At 34.4% G+C, this 19396-nt stretch overlaps 1 long non-coding RNA gene across 1 annotated transcript in view; it reads left to right on the top strand.

Moving 5' to 3' along the window:
* The first annotated feature begins 700 nt into the window (after positions 1 to 700).
* LOC147528602 (uncharacterized) overlaps positions 701 to 19396 on the top strand; it is a 60937-nt gene continuing 42241 nt past the window's right edge. Inside the window, exon 1 of the long non-coding RNA XR_015222222.1 lies at positions 701 to 797. This is a non-coding gene — a long non-coding RNA (uncharacterized LOC147528602). The remainder of the gene's footprint in view (positions 798 to 19396) is intronic.

The raw sequence follows: 19396 nt of genomic DNA, 5'->3' as shown, positions 1-19396 counted from the left end.
TGATTCTCACGATTTATCCTGCAAAATTAGGTTGTCAGCTTCAGAGAGGACTTTCCTTTTACTAAAAAAAAAACCAAACATATTTTTATTAATATTAGAAATTTACTCCTGCAAGAAATGAGGAAAGACATGAACCAAAGTGAATCCCACAGCATTGAGAGAAACGGAAATTCAAAGTCACATTTTTTCACGAGCTTTCTTTTTCCTAGCTTCTTTCTGCTGAAACATGACTGATTTGCAAAAGTAAGGAAGCAGATATATATCTATGATAAACTTTCTTGCCATTCTCACACCTTGCACTCTGGAATGGTGAGAAGTCTCTGTCTTTAGCAGTTTAGCTAACCATTCTTGTTATTCACCAGAAGTCTTCAATTCCTCATCTGACAACTGCATTCCAGTAAAGATGCAATTGCTCCATAGTCTAGTCCTTTTTCTTTACGCTGTTTGTGTTAGAATAAATGCAAATATCTAGAACAAGATGTAATTAAACTGAAATTGATATATTTATCCGTTAAAACATTTTCTGGTACTTTTTTTGAAAATTGTCCTATGTGCATATTTGAAAGGCATTTTTACAAATATGTAACTGTTGCAAGCATGAATTATGTGGTAAATTGGGGGGTCAATAGGATATCTCCAAACACTTTCTTACAGGCTGTTAAGTTCACTTTATTTTCTGCTGTCACCCTAGCTGTTGAAGGACACATAATTCACTGGATTGAAAGCAAGGCCTCATTTGGTGATGAAAGTAGCCACCAAGCCTACTTGCAAGACCAGTTTTGGAGCTACTGGAACAGGTACGTTTCTGTTATTTTTCCTTATAGATAAATGGGACTGTATTTTTAAAAGAAGTTACTGGAAAAAAATACTAGTGATTTTTGTATTAAGGCATGTGAATAAAATACATGTTATTAGTCTGGCATTTTGAATGTCATTAATTAGTATGTGAAATTGGAATGTTTGTGAAATGTTTGTGAAAAATTCACATCATAATTGTTAATATGCAGCAGATACATGTGGTGATTTTGCAGTGATGCTAAATGACAGAATAAGTTACTTTAGCCTCAAAGTTATATATTAATTTTTTCGGTACCTGACTTTGAAGGAAGATTTTGCTGTAAGATTTTGTAATACCTGCAAGGTGCCGAATTTGTTATAAAATCTTCACAGTCTAACTAAGCAGGCTTGTGTATAAAGAACTTTATTGCTCATTGTCATTGCATCTAGGATGATACTGTTTCACTGTTTTTTTCAAAAACTGGGGGGTTTTTTAGCGTTATCTACATTTTAAACAGCAATAACAATTATCTTCAAACCAAAAAATGTAGTAGGTATTTGCAGGAACATAAGGAAGGAAATAAGGTATGCCAGACAGAATCTTTGAACATGTTGATGGTATTGATATAAAAATCTTTTCTTTTAAAGATGGTTAAAATAGTTCTGCTTTATTCTTATAAAGGTCGTTATTGTATATATTTATGTGTCTTTCCATGGTACTAGAGTCTTCTCACTTGAGGATTTTTCTTCCAAAATAAATCCTAAATGAAATGCTTCATCTTCAATTCTGTTTTGTATGGGGTGGAACTCTAAGCAATGTAGTGAGTGAGGTAAATGAAAGTTTTAAAAGTATTTTAAAAGCATAAATTTAGAAGGCTGCTCACTGTTCCCTCACTGCACAAGGACGCATCAGTGAAATCTGAGGGATAGTGGAGGAGATGACACAAATGTGTGAACATGCAAATAAAGTGTGTACCAACATCAGAGTCTAGTCTGGTGACTGTTAGTATTTAATGTCAAGGTGAAAATAGCTAGCCTTAGCTTGGGAAATACCTTAAAAGCAGATTCCATAGGAGGCAGCAGAGAAAGGGAAACCAAATCTTGAGAATAATATCATCAGCGTTTGGAATTATGCTCTGCAGCAATGTTTTTGATTGGCACGAGAAGTACCTGCTCTTACTTGACAATCCCAGAAAGCAGTGACTTGGAAAACTTGGAATCAATATAATGGGAACCTCAGGAAGACTGTCAGTTGTTGAATGAAGATACTCTACTGCAGGAAAGTTTTAGAAAGGAAACTAGAAATCTCCTTAGTGAGATTGTTTTCCCTAAATTCAGAATTTGGCGATAGGTTAACTATGGAAATTAGGCAGATTTCTAGGGGGTTTTTTTTAAAGAAAAATTCTCTTGGTTTTAATTTTGGTACTGCTTGACCAAACTAACAGTATCGTAACATCTTCTGAACAGAGTTCTGAGTTACTGCAGCTTATTCTGGTATAATGACAGTTGGGTTAATGAACACTTGTTTCATTATATTAGGTTGCATGTAGATTAGACGGTTAACTTCGTTGCTCTCTGAAACTATCGATAGGTCTAGGTGCACAAACGGTGAATCAATTTTGTATGATTTAACTAGGCTATGGAAGGACTTCTCAAGTGAGACCCAACCCAGTCAATTCACCACACCTGGTGTCTCCTCTCTTCTTGAAGGAGGAATGATTTGGAGAAGAAGCATCAGTTCACAATAGAGATATCATGATACTTAGCTGATAGTTTAGGGTTTTATAAACGTCATCTGTTGGTTGAACTTAAAGCCGAATTGAAATTGGAGAGAAGACCTGTAACGTCACCTGTTAGATGTGGATAGAAATACATGTCTGGATACTTTGAAAGGAATGAAAGTGAGAGGCTTTATACCTTCTCAATTCAGCGGGTTTTTTTGTTTCTCTGGAAAGAGAGACTGAGAAAGTTTCTAGTGTTTTTTCTCACATCTGTCACAGACGTAAGTTTAATTCTGCACACAATCTGACTGAAAGCTTTGAACATAGCTGTGGCTTGTTTGCTGTTATGTGTGTATTTCATTAAATCCTGTACTCTGTGCTAACTAAATCTGTGAGTGTCTTAAATTGGTCTGTACTGACAGGAAAGAAATGGCACTTTCTCATTTAACAGAACAGCTCCCTAGATGCAGTCAACCATGTCTGTTCACCTCAGTGCAAAAGAACACCTTTTTATTACTCTGAGTTCTGCAGGGACAGCTTAGCAAGGTTTTTTATGGCTCATACATCAATGGTATTGTTAAGCAATTTTCGGTTGCAGTGCTGCACTGCAACCTCATCTTCAAATTAAGCTTCACATTAAAAATGTACAAAGTGTACCTTGTCAGGGGTTTGCACAGTTGTAATTTAAGATGCTGTTTAGATATTGAGAATTTTCAATATAAAGAAACAGGAAAAGGCAAGTTTGGTCTTGCATATTCCCAGACTGATTTTGCAGAGTGATGTTTTAGAAAAAAGCTATTTTATATACTGAGTAAACTTGGTGTAAAATGATTCATGTACTTATAGAATCCATTCCCTCAGCATGTTTGTTCCCCCAAAGTGGCGACATCCACTGGGCAGGCTATAGCTTTCACTGCTACTGGGTAAACAAGACAACTGCATGTGCAAAATGTAATTGCTTTGTGCGTGTGTAGTAGATACCACACTTTGCATAGTTCACTGGCCTACATGGGTGTATTTCATGTAACCGTGAGGATATAAACTGTTTAGTAGTCTATGTGACCAAAGGTAATTTGGAGAGCATGAACAGGAAGGAACACAGATTGCACTTTAAGACAGGATCTGAGAACATGTTGTAAATTATTTTAGAGTTTAAATGAATGCTCCTCTTCCTTTTTTTTTTTTTCATAATGTATAATTTTATATTTTTTCTAACAAATTAAAGAGTGGGGTCCTGGCTCTAAAAGTCTGCTAGTCAGAGCTGATAGGCATGACTGCTGTTTTTGGAGAGGCATATAGAGGTCAGCAACACATGGTTCAAATAGTAAGTGAGTGCACTGTCAGTGACTTGCTGTAAGAAGATATAAACTCAAATAAAGCAGTTCACATTTTCTGTCTTCTGCAAGCCTGGCTAAGGGTGTGTGCATTCTGGAATGTAATTTCTAGAGAGTCCCAAGAGAAAGCTTGATGCCGTTATTAGTTAAAGAAACTTTACTGTATGAGAGGAAGACCGTAGGAAAATGTCATGTTTGACACTGATATTAAACTAAAGGTAATTTCACATAGTGAAAGAGAAGCATTTCATCTTCTCTTTGAATAAGAATGGTATGTTATCCCTGTACTAAATTCCTTCCCCATTTGCTTGTATTCTAATTGTTGTTAATCCTATGCTTCTGCTTTTTGGGAAGAAAAATAAAAGCAAGTTTCCCATAAGTAATTTTAAAAATAATAACCACACTGTTTGGAAGCCTACATTCACTATTAAATGTGTTGTTAATTAATATATTACATCTGATCTTGAGATTTCAGTTTACAACTAATAGTCATAGTAAAATATCATAGAGTTCCGTAGATTGAAAAAAGGTGTTTCAGATAAATGCAAACACAGAAAATGTAAAGGGTTGTATTTCAGTCACAAACCCAGCCAATGTCTTCTTAGGGATTTTTGACGAAGGTGTTCTGTTCAAATTCGTTTGCAGTTGGCTATAAGGATGAATCATATGTGAGCAAAGACTGAATCAGAACATCAGAACAATACACATTTTTTTCTGTTCAGCTGTTTAAAATGGTTTGACATGTTACTATGAAGACAGTTTTAAGTAATAATTGTTGTCTGATTGTAGGTGGTAGAGGAAGAGGGAGTTATGCTGTGGTTTTATGGATATCTGTTCTATAACAAGATCAATATTCTCCAATTGCAATGATTTAAAAAGTTGTACTGGTGAATTGAAAGCCAGCGGTATAACAACTTGGCTTGGAGGAAACCTTGGGAGTTGCATTCGTCAAGTGGCTAGGAAAACTGTTCATGCATACCCAGTATCCAAAGCTGCATTGGCAGCCCAAACATAAAGAACTGAAAGGTCATTTTTCTTCTTGCAGTATGATGGTTTGTTGACATATTTTGACACACTGGTACAATGCTGAAAGGTTTTGACCTTATTGCAACACTGAGGGACTTAGGGTTTGTTTAGCTATCTAATGCTTGTAGATTTTCACACATGCTGGGTTTTGCTCTGCTCCGTTTTCTCTCCTCCTGGCTTCACTTGAATTAGTAAATTAATCTTAAACAGAAATGGATGTTGATGAAAGAGAGAGTTTATTATTATTTTTGCAGCTTAGGACTATATAGGTAAATTTCTTCAAAAATCATTTAAAAATTTGCCATGCCAGCTTGCAAATGTTAGTAGCCCTGAGTAAGCTACATTTGTTTATAGACAGGAAGAGAATCAAAAGCAGTGAAGAGTGCCATTTTCCACTAGTTTACTGATTCAATAGTTTAATTTGTGAAGATGATAAAATTCTGTGTTCTCCTGCGAGACGAACAGAGATATTGTGTACACTCACACACATACCTATGCACGCACACATACAGATATACAGGCATACTTCTGCCTTTCAAAAATGTTCTAGATACGTTTAACTTATTTCCAGCAGCATTTGACATGAATTATTGTTCTCTATATTTAATGACACATGAACAGTATAAAAATCAACATGTGGTTTATGAAAAATATTTTTTATTTTAGCTCAAAGGTAATGATTTTGATTTTACCAGTGTCATACCCTCTTTAACAACATGATTGAATAACAGAGCATGAAGACATTTTCCATTGAGACCATGGCTCATGCCTAGCATACTATAATGTTAATTGTTTTACTGAGCATTGTAGGTTTTATTTTGAATCAAAACTAATTTTGCCAAAGCAAAGAAAGAACAGACCATACCGTATTCATATTAGCATTTACATTTGAATGATTGATATTAATTCTGTATTTTAATGCATTGTTCTCCTTAGATATTGTATTTAATATGGACATGAAATCGGGATTTTCATTGTAACTTAATTCTATTGCTTAAGCCTCTTTTACTACTAGATTGTTACATTCTCAACTTAAAAAGTAGTAAATTAAACACTACATAGCTTTGTTTAAATTATTTTTTTCCTTATTTTTCTGGACTGTCTTAAATATTATCATGTCACAGGAGATTCATGTAATGCAGATAGAGCATTTTCAGCTTCCATCCACATTACTGCAAGGCTTCAGCTCCAATTTTCCTGGTATTTCTCATTCAGATTAGACAAGCATCTAAGTTTATGTACGATAAGAGCTGACAGCATAGATCCTGCTATACTGCCAAAGGCCTGGTTGCAGACACTCCACTATGTCAAAGAATGTCAGCCCCCCACAGACCTTACCTTTCAGAATTCCTTGTAATTTTTAATTGACATTTACATCTGACATTTTCAATGTATTTCTTAGTGTTGAGTCTTTATCTACCTAGTAATAGTTAAAACCAAATCAAAGTGAAAAGAATCTCTTCCTGTAAACTATGATATCATATATTTTTATTTAACAAAGTCAAGTTTCTGGGCTGAAACTCAAGAATGGCCAACTCCCCATCCTTCATGTAATTCTATATTTGCTAGTCTAATCCATTTCAAATGACAACTGAGGAGGGAAGTGGGAGTATAAAGCAAAATTTAACTCTTAGTACTAATGAGCAAAGCATAAGTATATTAATATTACTATGCATCATGCACAGAAAGGATACAGAGATTTTGGGGAAATTTTAAGAATAGTAATAGAGATTTTCGTTTGAGTCAGGTATTTGAATATTGAAAGCAATACCTTCATATCTATTCATGCGACATATACATGTAAATAGCATAATATTGCAAATGAAGTGAAGCTGGCAAGTATGTAATTTAGCTGCATGTTGCAGTGAGTTGTGCTTCCTTGCCTTCAGAAATCTGAAGTTTTCATTTGGTTTAAAATACTAAAAGCCTAATAAATTAGTATGAGCATAATTATCCATCTATTAGAAGTTAGAATGAAGGACTACAGTTGATCATAAATGTCAGAAAGCAAAGAAGGAGAAGAAGCATTTTGTCACAAATAATGCTGCTTTTCTTCTAATTAGTTAATTTACATTTTACAAATTAAGGGCAAGATTCAGACAGAAGATAATCTAGTAGCATATCATAGCTTTACTGACCTGTATTTGTATATGCCAAATTTAAGTTAATTAGAAATGTAGATGCTGTTTGTTTTATCTGTCAAAAAGCTCATCTTAAAAAAAAAAAAAATCTAGACACACTTTTTCCCCCAACATTTATCATCTAAATAATAGTCTTGCCAAGATGGCAACCTCATAATAAACTCTTTTCAGTGGAGTGATGGGTAATGAAGCTTGCTTGTGAAGGCAGCGAAAAATGTTGTCTAGCCAAATGTGTGAATATGATGGCTAGAGAATCAGTGGACTTTCTCAGTCATCAATCTTTTTAGTAGCCTCTTATACATCTGAATATTTTGATAGATGATATAATTGAGTTATCTGTCTTTCTAACTATCAGAGTTGCAAAAATTATTCTCACATGCTATTGATATATATTATATATTGGGCATCCAGTAAATTTTTCAAAAAAGGTCCAAGAGGTGGAGGAATTTAGTTGTGTCTTAAGCAGCCTTTAGTATATTAAATGATAAACTGCTATATATAGAATATAAAACTATTCATACTAATATAGGAAAAATAGATAATGTCAATAGCTCATTACAGATAGGACTCACAGTAAATAAAGCACATAAAAACGTGAGACTGGCGAGGTTAGCACACAATCTAAGAGAAAATTGAGGTGTAAAATTAGTAGATTCGGTAGTCCCTGGCCAGTTAATGGACAGCAGTCACATTTACGCACAGTTGCACAAATTCCTTCTATCTAGGAAATCTTGGCTTAGGCAAAAAGAAATACAGTGTCACTGTGGACTCCCAAGTTCCCGTTCAGCCTCTATGAGAGCAGTTTCTCTGAAATAAAGATGAGACTGAAACATATATTGGAACTGCCCTTTTGTTTATTCTGGGAGATTGTACAATATGGATTTGTGTTTCCAAAGCACAAGAATCTGCTTTGCCAGGATACTAATCTTGCATTAAAGAAGGCACTCCGGGTATTTGGATAAGTTGCATTAAGCACATCAGAAGATGCAACTTACTAGGGCTTCTAAGTAGCACAGCAAAATGATTGTTGGTGTCAGTGTATTTTTTTTAAGCACTACACTTCAAACAGACATTATGTAGTCGCTTACTTGGAATGTGTTTCTGCTCAAAACGTCAGGTAAAATTTATTTTTAAAATAATAAAATTATTTTTGCTTTAAGAATATTTTTAATTCAAATCTATTTTTCCCCCTTGGTGTCACCAGTTTATGTTCAATTACATAGTTTTCTATAGATTATAAAATACTTCTTGTAAATTCTTGAAAACTGTATGTGGGGGACTCATTTTTTTAAAAAACAATTATTCAGGATTACAGTGTATTTTCATTTTTTGGTACTTTATTTGTAGGTTTCATAACTACAGCAAGGTATAAGCAAGTACATTTTATGAATAATTCTCCAGTTAGCGAAGTGGCTTTTCTTTCTTTGCTCGGAACCAGAGTGACCAGGGTACTTTCTTGAGGCTATCAAAAGTTGTTCATCCATTGCAGAATTTTAATAGAAAAGGTATCAGAGGGATCTGCTTTGTAGTTACTTCCTGGTTAAAGGAGAAAGAGAAAGATGGGATTTCAAGGAGTTGGATGTTACCATTATTTGACAAGTACTTTGTGAAGAGTTTCATTGGACCTTGCCACTGCGTAAAGTTTTGGCTGTCTCAACTGAGAGCAGTTGTGACTCTCATGCTCACTAAGCAAAGTTCTTGATGTTTAACAGTTCTTGTTAAACACCAGGATTAGTTTGATACATTTTGGGTACACATAAAGCAGGACACTGAAATAAGATGACTTGAGTATCAGAAATGTAAAACTTAAACAGAATTTTGGGTTCTGAAGCTCCACACTTGTCTTGCAATGTTATATCCCACATAAACAGTCTATATTTTTGTTTTCAGTAATGTTTACATTTATTTTACACACATTTAAATCACGTGAGTGTAATTTCACATAAGTGTAATTTGAACCTAGAACTGAGGCAGTAGGGAACAAATTAAAGAGAAAAGGTTAAATGATTCTCTTTCATTAGTTGGGGAGTTTTAATATAAAAAAGACAAAATTGTTTCTGAATATATAAATTCATAAGCAATTAACTGGAATCAATCAAAGCCAATGTTTGATTTTCCTTACTCTGTGTGGCTTCTTCTGACCTTGTGTAAATTGGCATTCTAGTTAGTATTTGTAGCATGTTTACTTGAGAACGTACCAAACTCCTATGCATAGACGATGTGTTATACAAACTTACATATATATTTGTGTGTATAATTTTAGAATGTTTCTCTCCTACTTTAGGAAGGGGATCTTAATTTCTCTCTCCTAATCAAAATAGCAAGCATCTGTCTTCCTTCTGGTTTGAGTAGCATGCTCTCATCTGTCACTAGTCTTGTATGAACATCAAGAAATCAGTGTCTTTTTGTTAAATGATACATATGCCTTTCTCATGAATACTACAGACATTCCAAGATTTGTACTGAATTGTCAAAGTGTAACTGCACAGATTTTTGGATGTGTGACATTGTTAGTGAAAAAATAAGAACTTTTTAATTTTTTTATGATGGCCTTAAATGTTTACATTGCAAGGCTGGTTTAGCTGTGATACTGAAAAAAAATTGTCCTTCATCCACTATTTTTCTAAGATCTGTTGTTTACCAACAAGAGACAATGAACCACACAAGATCCTCTGCGGACATTCCTATTTGTCTGGTCCAAGCCTGTCTCTTCAGGTTCATTATTTAGGTCTGATGTCTAGTTAGCTCTTATTCAAAACTATACCATCTGAAGTACAGGCTTCCGGTGGTCACATAACCAACATGAAAATTTCTTCAGTCTGACTCATATTGTTAAAGACAGATTTCTTTAAACTTGAGCTTTGTTTCAGTGTCTAGATAATACATCTTGTAAATTCATTTCCATGAATGTTTCACTGCTTGTTTCAATAGATGAAATACATCTGAATTAAATTATATTCTGCACGTTTTTAAATTAAAAAATAGTGAAAATGCAGGTGTTTAGACTAAAGCTTTACTACCCATTCTTGCCTGTGTCTTGGTACTGCTTAAGGCAGAAATTACTGTACTGCTAGCTTCTCATTCTTGGTGTAGTACAGTAAGTTAACATGTTTTTGAAGACAGACATCTAGATGAGGTTTATTGGACTATTTTATCAGCTGTTTTTAGCAAAAATTGAGTGTTTCATGCAAATACGTAATTTCATTTTAGCTCCTACAGAAAGCAAGTGTTCTGGAAATCTTGGGTTCACTTATGCATGGTAAAACATTATTTCCTGTATTTCTTTTCGCTATTGGTTTATTGTGGTTCTGAGTTTATAATGGTTAAATTCATTTTTTGTTCTAAGTGCTGTAATGCTGAAATTGAATCTTTGAAATTTACAATATCAAGATATTGCAATTTATAATCTTTGAAATTTACAAAATAGTTCAGAGAGGAATTTAGCAAGGGATCCTAAAAATAATTTAACCGCAATGATCATGATCAGCATATAATTGCCAGTATTTTGTAATATCATAAATACTACATTGCAATATTTAGATTTTTTCAACTTTTTATTGTTCTTTACCTCAGAGACTTTGACCACAACATTTTTCGTATAATCGAGTTGATTTGATCCCAAGTTTGTTTAAATTATGAAGTTATGCAAAATTCATCACATTTATTATATCTCTTTATTTGGAATGTACTATTTACTTGATTTTAAAATAATGAAAAGTATACATATTTCAGGCTCTCTGTAGAAGAGTAATTTTGAAGTATATTCTCATTTATTTGTTTCAAAAGGAAAAAACATCATACATCCTTTGCACCACAGCCCAGTACATTAAGTGAGATTTTCTGGCACCCAAGATGCGTGTGAGTTTTGAAACGCTTGAAGCTGTAACCCAAACCTTGAAGAAGACAATGATGGCAGTGAGCTTCTGTCCAGAGTTAATCAGCTGCAGATTTGTAAACTGGCGTATGTGTCAAAGTGAAAATGTAGCACTCTGATAGAAGCTTGAAAAGGTTAGACCTGAGAAAAGCCATCAGCAGTTAAAGAAAGTGATTTTAGGGAGTGTAATGACACAAAATGCCTCATTTATCACGCATATATAGATAGGTTAAGGTTTCTGTGTCTACTTTAAAAACTGACCACTTAGAATGTCAAACTAGGTATTAATTGCTCCATCATACATTTCAGTTCAAATTTCCTTGCTTGAATTTTGTGATTTTACTGTTTTGCTTCTCATATGGTTCTTTTAAAGACCATCATATTTCATACTTATTCATATTGTTTCAAATGGTATGCTCAGTGCTCTGTTAGAACTTTATATTAGGTAAAGCTGGTTGATTTGAGTGCTATCCAAATCTTTTGTTGATTTACAATTTCATTCCGCCTAACTATAGGGAATATAACTGAAGGTCTCATTTTCTTTTGTTTTTGTACCACTAATTCTCATCACGAGTTTTACAGCTTTCTAATTCAATCCTTTACATTTCCTCTCCAAACTGAAATATGAGATTTAAAAGTGAGATCCATCAATTGGTTTCCAGTTCCAGTCGCTTAAGTTACTGTTTATCTCCATACAAATTAATATTTAATACAAAACTACCAGTCCTGTTAAATGATCCTAAAACAAAATAAAAATGTTAGGAAAAATGCACGGTAGTGTGTTATCCTTTTACTGTGTTTGATTTGAGGATAACAGCAAGTCCCATAGTATTTGAGACTGATTGTTTTTTTTAACTCTCCACAGTTTCTCATAATACTGGGAAGAAAGTAAATGCAGACATTGGAGTGAATTATCCTTAAGAACATATTTGTAAATTAAGCAACTACTTTAAAGACATTGCATAAATACCAAAATACAGGTTCTGCTGCTGAAAGAAAAAGTATGATAATGAAGTTTGTAAGGATTCTTTTTCTTTAGCTCCTTACCTTTTTTTAAACTATTTCATCCTGTTATTCTTGATTTTATACAGAAAAGCCTGAACAGAATAATTTTAATTTTTAATATCAAAAAACTTACCTTTTTATTAGCTTTCACAATTTACGGCCCCAGATGTATAGCATTCTGTTTGTCAGCGATGACCTTCCAGGTTCGATTTAAAAAGAAGTCAGAAGCATTTGTCATGTCTGCTCGATCTTGTCCAGAGGTACCTATTGTAATTATAAAGGACTAATAAGGTTGTTTATAATATAACAGTCTGACACCCTAAAAAATCTGGAGAGCAGCTTCTCTTTTTTTTCTGTGTGTATGTCTATTCTTAAGGAAAAAAAAAATCCATAATCTTCTTGCTTTGTGGTTGCACTGTGTCATTTCAACCTTTACTTGAGAAAGGTTAAGAACTTATACCTCAAAAACTTAACTGGTTTTAAAACATAAGCTGTATAATTTGCCTCATTAGTAACACCTTTTGGAAATGCTCAGTAATAATGTGGCTATGGTAAGTTGCACCCTATATGTCATTGGTGTATATAGAAATGACGATGATGTACTTAGGAATATTGAATTCCTTTCACAGTTTTAAAAAAAAAAAACACAAATAAACAAAAATATACTTGATTAACATGTCTGTTGCAAGAATATGTGATACATTAATGTAGTAAGCTCTGTTTCTTAGAAAAAATCCAAATTAAGAAAATCTTGTTTGTTCTGTTAGAAGTATAGTTAATTACTGCTATATAAGTAGGTTATTTTATAGTGGTATTTTACATTATATGTCAGGTTTTTTACAATGACTTATGATATTATTCCTTCGTATGTCTTTGTTTTGCTTTCTGTCTTCCGTTCCTCCCCCATTTCAGCATCATCCAGCAATACCACTTTTTTATAGGCATATATATAAGGTAAACAAAAACATACCAAAACCAATGGAATTTGAACATTGGACAGAAATGTTTACCTCTCTTGTAGGGTGTGTAACAGCACTGTAGTATTGTCAGGCTACCATACATCATTTAAGTACCCTTAGACAGCAAAAGCAAATCTTGACAATTCGGTAATCTCATCATGTGATTTCAAGGAGGCTTTTTTTTCATAACCACAATTGAGACAAATTTATGTTGTATGTATTTATGGTTGTTAAACTCAAAATTGTCTCATTTCATTAATTTTTAACATTGTGCTCTCTTAATGACTATGAAGAACTGTATTAAAATGCCTTAATTATAGGGCTAGAAGAAGAGAAAGCAGAAGTCTTTTTAGCATATGATCTTTCAATTGTTCAGTAAAGGATAAAGAGGGCATTCAAGCGTGGTTTAGATAACTGTCAGCAATAATAAAATGCAAGGTAGTTTGCAGAGCCTTTAAAGACCTTTTGGGGAAATAGATTTAATTAAAAAACAATAAATGGACTTTTCATTTCAAAGAAATCCAAAATGTTATAAATTTCAGGATGTTACTGTGTTAAGAGTAATGTATGTTTCCAAGGAAGAGGAAAAATAGCTGTGAAATATTCTACAGTCCTCACAGCAACGATAGCTTTATTTTGTGTGTGTATATGTCTGTCCTTTAGCTGTTAACACACAGACTATGGATAGCATTTTAGAGCATGTTTTAAGTTTTTTTAGCTGAGTGATTGTTATTTGTGGAGTTTTTTCATTTGTTATGCTTTTAACAAAGGGTTTAAAAAAAAAAAGTGGATATTTAGCTTCTTAATGTAGAATGGTGTTATCACAGTTACGAACAGAACATATAACGGGCATATTGGCAGAAGTTCATTTGTCTATTTGATAGAGTCAGTAAGGCTTCCTACACGTCAAAGGTGTCTGTGTTACATACTGTGAAAATACATTTCAAAGTATATTCCAATTTCTGCTTTTTTGTCTTCTCATGTAATCAGAAGTTGAATTACTAGTAATGTTTGTGGTAGTGTGGTGCGTTGAAAAGTTTTAGTCAAGCGCTTGTTCAGCACTGCTGAATCATACCACTTCTGGCAGACTAGGAGCAACTTAAAATTAACTTGCATGTGATAAGCAGTGGCGTATAAACAGCATTGACTGCTGTCTTTTAGGAGTAGACTCTCCTTTGCTTAGCCTCATGCTTTCTTGAAGAAGTTTTGGAAGTTGTTTTCTCTCACCCCTGGTGCACACGCATCAATTGCATTGACCGGTTGGTTTGTTGTAGCCGCGTACCAAATGAATCTGCATGCAAGTTGTCTTGTGTAGCAGGGTCCGTTACAGATAAATCAACTTCACCAAAGTGCATTTTCAGCAAATGCTAGAACTCTTACCAGGTTCGTAGTAGTAATTGCTGCCCAAGTACGTTATAAAACATGTTCCTAATGAAAATTTGACTTCAATATTTAGGGTCTTGCTATATCGTCTAGTAAATTAAGTTTGGATTTTAAATTCGTATCAGTATTCACTTTGTTTACTGATCCTAGAAATGGAAAATCATCCCTGTTCTTGGAGTTGGTGGTTTTTTCTCTTAAGACAAATGAGGGTTCGTTGTCTGCTTGCAGATGTGCTTGAACTGGAGCACAAATGAATAGCACACTTCTGTATCATACACTGGGCAATGACTGTGTGAGAAAGATAGCTAAGATACTGCTGAAAATGTACAAATGTGTGGCACTGTTCTGCTCAAAATGCCTCACTGCTTTTTTCATTGCTGGACTTTCCTGAGACTTGAGGCCTCAGAACTACCCAAACTACAAGAGATTGCAGAGCACGTGCACAATTCGCTTTGGCAACCTTTCTGTAGCTGACGTGCATGTTTTTGAGAAGGAAGTGCCTCACATCATGCTGTTGTCAAACTTCTCTCTGTTTTCCACTGGTTGTGTCTCTTTCTTCCCACTCACCCCTCCTGGTGTGGAAAGGCTGTTAGGTGTGATAATGTTCTATAGAATATAGTCTACAATCTGATATTCTCCAATCTGCAGCTGATGGGGCTCCTGCAGAATCATTAGTTTGGATCACTTCTGTTGGACTCATAAGTCCAAACAGATGCTCAGTCAATGTTGTCTGCTTACCTTCTCTTCCTACTAGTGATTGTTTTCCTGCTCACTAAAATTTTATTTAGTTGGTTTCTTATGACTTTGTTGCCATGTGTCATACCAGAGATGACTGGTTTTCTGTAGTGGATTTTGTAGCCTTTGGTAAGCATGCTGAGCTCTCACTGACTAAAAAGTGTTACTGTATCGTATGTAATTTTTGGCACAGTAATTTTTACTTTTTTGTATGTAATGACTTTATTTTTAAAATGTTTTTCTTTTGTTAAAAATCATATTACCTAGATCTAAAGATGTATCCTACTGATGATAGTCAGTAGAGTAGATGTTTTGTTACATACTTCAAAATGCAACATTCAAGAGAGAAATGTGTATTATGGGAGGGCTGAAAGCTTAACTTGACTTCTTGTAGGGCAGACTCTTAACTACTTACATGTTTGCCCAATAGTTAACACATCTAGCCTCAGTACAAGCTGAGGGTTTCATGATGGAAATAATAAGATGACTAAGATAGAATACTCATCTTCATCAACGCTGTTATGTTTTTTATGATTCTTAGTAACTGATTCTCACCCTTGCCTGGCGACAATGGACAGGATAAGCTATAATGGCTATAAATTAGCTTAGAATCTCTGTTTCATCATTGATCTCCTTTGTACTCCCAAGCAAATTACTTGTTGCTTCTATATTTAAAATTCACTCTCTGTAAAAGCCTGATATTTCATCAAAATATTGCAAGGTCAAAATTGATAAAATGTTTTCTTGAAACTCAGGGTAGAAGATGCTACAGATACACGTGCATTAATATACTCTGTTATGAAAATCTCTATTCTTGTAGCAAAGTGTTAGCCTACACACAGATCTTCTCATAACTTTATTTTCTTATCACTATTTACAGTGTGTCAAGGAAGAGAAAAAGAATTCAGGAATACTGTCTGTGCTTTGGCATAAAACGTTTATGAAAACAACATAAGTTCCAGATGTTTTTTTGGATTGTGTTAAGAGATAAAGGACAGGATTCTAGGAAAAATACAAATCATGTCAAACTACCACTCAAATCACGCTTCTCTGCAAAATGTCCAGGCGAACAAGTTCAGAGAACTGTGTTCTCACTGTACGGAAAAGACTTTCCCAGTTGTAAAAGCATACCATACTGTCTTTTGTGTCCTGTGCTTTTCTGGCCCTTCTCTGTAAAATCATTATGTGGAGCTCTGGAAATGAATACTTTACTTGTAGATTTTTTTTTTTTTAAAGTATTTAATTGCCATGAGACCAGTAGGATGTAATAGCACTAAGATCCTTAGCCTGCTCAGCGTCTGCCCTCTCCCTGGCTTGAACAAACCACAAAATTAGGCTGGTTCTGTGGAATTGGCATGGTGGGAGAGTCCCCTTCATGTGCAAACCTCTGGGAAACATCTGCATCATAAGGTAGATCTTACCTCAAAAATATATATATGTGTATATGAGTGTACGTATGTATGTCTGAATTACATAAATTTAACTACAATATGACATTTAAACATAATTCTGTAATGTTATCATAGTCCTTTTCATGCATATCAGTAAAATAATAGTTTGAAATTGTGCCTTGCTGTTGATGTAAATATTTCTTATATCTCTACTATAATGCTCTCCCCTTGGTTTTGCTATGATACGTATGAGTGAATGTGTCTGAACTGAAACTAATAGAAAAATTAACTTTTTAACAACAGAATATGTTAAGATTCTTTGTTAGTTGCAGATAGGATGAAAAAAGCTGTTAACATTGTGGAATATTGCTTTACCTGTGGAGGAATACACTGTGCTGCATGAGTCTTTTCTATGACATGAGGGAGTTTGTGTAGAACATTCCTTTCAGTAGCTCACACTGTAGGTTTTAGAGTATTAATTACCCAGTCAGATTTTATTAGAGCCCATTGAGTTTTGCATAATTAAAATTGTAGCAACAGCTAAATGGTATGAGATGTGGAATGTAGGATCTTTGTGTTGCCAAATGTTCTCTGGGTTTTGAAAGGAGTGGAGAAGTGGGAGAACCTTAAAAGTCAAGTCTGACACTTAACCAAATTTGACATAGATATGTATTTACCTTTGTATAAAATATAAAAGTTAAGCATAATAAATTTTTCTGCTATGTTGTTCTTGTGCAGCAGCAATAATATTAGTGTGTAGAGTTTCTGAAGTTACTCACTTTAAAATGCAAAGCGTACAACTGCAGTAATCGATAACTGTAGACTGGTTTCTGTACACCTGCAAGTTAAACATTTCAGATGTAGTGTAGGAAAAGTGTTTATTGTCTAAATCAAATACATATAACTGAAAAAAAATTACCATTGCATTTTATATCGTGTGCCATCACAGGCATATACCATAAATAAACATTATCATCTTTTATATAGAATCCAGTCTATCTAGCAGAGGTCCAGTTCTGTTTGAGGTCAGTGGAAAAATGTGCACTGTCCTCAGTGCAACTAAGGAGAAAGCAGCCATTAGTGCTAGTTTGGACCTGTGCGATGATTTGGTCCTTCAGATTAAGTGATTAGATAGAGCATAAATCCGCAATTGTACTGAGAGAGACAGTAACTTGCAGCAAATCCAGTGAAGGGCCACAAGGATGATGAACGGATTGGAGCATCTTTCATATGAGGAGAGGCTCAGAACACTTCAGCTGTTTAGCCTGGAGAAGAGCAAGACTCAGGGAGGATTTTACTGATGTACCTAAATACCTGATGGGAGGCAGTATAAACAATGGAGCCGGTTCTTCTCAGTGATGCCTGGTGATGGGACAAGAGGCAATGGACACAAATTGAAATACAGGAAATCTATTGAAACATAAGAAAAATCTTTTTTATTGTGAGAGCTGTCATCACTGGAGCAGGCTGCCCAGAGAGGTTGTGAGTCTCCATCCTTGGAGATATTCAACCCTGACAGGACAAAGCCCTGAGCAACTGTCTCTCATTCACCTTGCTTTGAGCAGAACTAGACAATCTCTAGAGGTCCCTTTTTACCTCAACTATTCAATGTTTCTGTGTGATTTTATTTATCATTATTTTTATCTGTATTACTTTTTTTTTTTTAAGACGCAAAGTGGGTGTTGAAATAAGGGGAGAAAGGGAAATATGAAGAGCTTTAGTCAAGTAAACTGTGCTGCTATTATGTTTAGTGTCAAATTTCCTAGATTAGGAAATCCTTCTTCAATTTTCAGGATAAGAGAGAAAATTAGGCAAAAGAAAATGAAGAAATTTTATCTACCTGTTAATATTCTTCTGAAAACTATTAAGTGCTAAGCATTGATATAATATCAAAAACTAAATTAATAGTTTTAACAGTAAGGAAATTATGAAGGAATAATGGAAGGAAAGTAGTAAGAGGGAGGTTTTATAATCCTGTTGATTTGGAGTTTGGGGATCAGTTCACAGAAGAGTGTACAAATGTAGACTTACAAAGTTAGCAGTAACTGCCGACAGATCCTGATATGTTAAAGGTTGTAATCTTTTGAAAGAAGTTGGTTGACTTTCCTGTTGGCCCTCCTATCAACTTTAACCTCCAACCTTCTCCGGCATGTATCATTACAAATAAAACTGCTGAGGTTTGACAAGAGGATATAAAGTCACTAGCCATCGCGCAGAGATCTCTACATGATTTTCTTTAACCTTAAGCTTAAATGACACTGCTTTAAGTCAGAGTTTTTAATAAGAAGTCCTAAACACTCCCCCATATCACTTTAGTTTTAATAATTACTGTTTTAACAGAGAAGAGAAGAAATATACATAGTAAATTATGTTTGACAACTGGAATTTGGTGGTTTTGTTATTGGTTGTCTTTGACCATTACATGAATTGCTGTTCTTCATTTTAATGTATACTCTTTCGTGCAAGCTGCATATGATACTTATATAACATGGCATTTGTGTACAGTGTTATAAATGAATTTTAGCTCTTGATTAAGGCAAACCAGATGACAAAAGATAACTTAGGTGTGTGTATTTACCAGCGTCGCAATAATAATCTTTTAATCTGTAGTCACCTATGGTGATTTTGGCTTTTCTTTCTCTGTAATTTTTTATGTGACTTTACACAATACCTTTTAACAATCTAGGAACTATGCAGGCCATACTTTTACTAAAAGTTTTCTGTGTTATTCCACTCCTGAAAGCTGCCTGTATAGTGTTTCCATTTTGCCGGGGAGCAGCCATCAACAGTATGAAGTCTTGCAGAGTCCCTCTTTTTACGACCCACTTATCTCTGAACATAGGCTGTACCTTAGTGAGACTGTATTACTGTCCTAAAATTATATTTCTTTCCAGTTGAAAACCATACCAGTTTAAAACTAGTTTTTCTGTTTTGCAGCCTGTTATTCCATGACAACTTTTGTGATGTCGTATAATAATTCTCTTCATACTTAGGTTGTCCATCTTTACACTCACCCGTATGTTTTTTACTTTAGGGGCTGTATAGGCAAT

The sequence above is a fragment of the Tauraco erythrolophus genome, chromosome 6, assembly GCF_009769465.1.
Source record: "Tauraco erythrolophus isolate bTauEry1 chromosome 6, bTauEry1.pri, whole genome shotgun sequence".
Classification (NCBI taxonomy): Eukaryota; Metazoa; Chordata; class Aves; order Musophagiformes; family Musophagidae; genus Tauraco; species Tauraco erythrolophus.
This window is presented reverse-complemented; position numbering and strand designations above follow the sequence as displayed.